Source organism: Phalaenopsis equestris, unplaced genomic scaffold (assembly GCF_001263595.1).
Source record: "Phalaenopsis equestris unplaced genomic scaffold, ASM126359v1 Scaffold000330, whole genome shotgun sequence".
Classification (NCBI taxonomy): Eukaryota; Viridiplantae; Streptophyta; class Magnoliopsida; order Asparagales; family Orchidaceae; genus Phalaenopsis; species Phalaenopsis equestris.
The window spans coordinates 886,128-887,562 of NW_018164772.1; positions in this window are offsets into that span (position 1 = coordinate 886,128).

Here is a 1,435-nt window from a genome sequence, read left to right on the forward strand (position 1 = left end):
CCTCCAGATATATATATATATTGATGAAAAGGGCAACTCATGGCTCCTTACGCGTTAATAAATAAAAAAAAGTACAAAAATGGTGTGGGATAGTGGATCCCTATCTAGAAACAAAAGAAATACATTTAATCCTAGGGGTTTCACTATCCGCAGCACAACTTCACACCAACTTCATGAAAAAAAAAACAAAAATAACATGTATAAACCCAAAAAGTATACCAACAGAAGAAGTATACCCAAAAATTATATGTATATCAAACCCCAAGACCAAAAAGAAAGTGAACATATTTAAAACAGAAAAAGCAAAGTCCAAATAACATCCAGCGAATCCTGTCATCTCCTGCAATCTGTTCTGGATCTACATGGATTATAAAGGAAAAACATTGTGCAAGACAGTGTAATCCAAGCTCTGTTGACCCAGGCTTTTTTGACAGCATCCAAGCATCCAAAATCCAACATCCATGAAAACAAAAGTAAGCAGTTCGGGCAGAGAGCATATGTGTACCAAACCTCATGAAATCAGAAAGGTAACTCCCTGCCAAATTAGAAAAGAAAGCATGGTATAGGAAGTGACAAAAGTTATGCAAAATTATCAGGTGGCCACATAGAGAAGCCTTCCAGACACCAGAGAAGCCATGAGTCTATAAATCTGCAAAGATAAGAGACCATCCATCAAAATATGAATCAGTAACCAGTAAAGTGATCCAAAATTGCTGGTCATTCACCAACCAAAGCAGAAATAATAATATACTATTATAACCAATAAGTGAAACAGAAACCCCAAAGCAGCAACTAAAAAGATCATTTATATAGGAAACAACATCATCAATAACATTTTGACCCCTAGAACTGTCCTAGGCAAATAAAATCAAAATCAAAGCATGTTTCAACAACCATAACCTATGCCAAAATAGCCTACCAGCAGGCTCCCATAGTGGCAATGAAGAAGCAGAAAATTAAAGTCAGTGGAGCTAGAATTTCCTGCTTCAAAAGAATTAACCAAGTACAAATTGAAAACCAAACTATCCAGCATACATTGCCCAACCCAATAAATGAAGCCACAGTCATTCCATATTCCAGAGCAAGAAAACTTCCAAGATAATTTAAAATCATATTAATCAGTTTTAGGAGGCTGAAAAGAAGAATGAATAAAAGTTTCATGTGAGCCACCCCAACACCAACATCCATCCCGCAAGAACATTCATCCCAACAGAGCAAGGAAGCAAAGAAAAGGCATTCCAAAATAACCAATGACAGTCCATGAATCTTGAAACAAAATAATATAAAGATGCATCAGGTAAAAATCGAACATAAGGAACAGCTAAGTCACTCTGTATCAACTTAAGCAACATAGGAGGAGAAATTCCAACAATAGCTCCCTGTACCCTCCATTTTGCAAGCCAATCCACAGATTTATTACCTTCTCTATATGTGA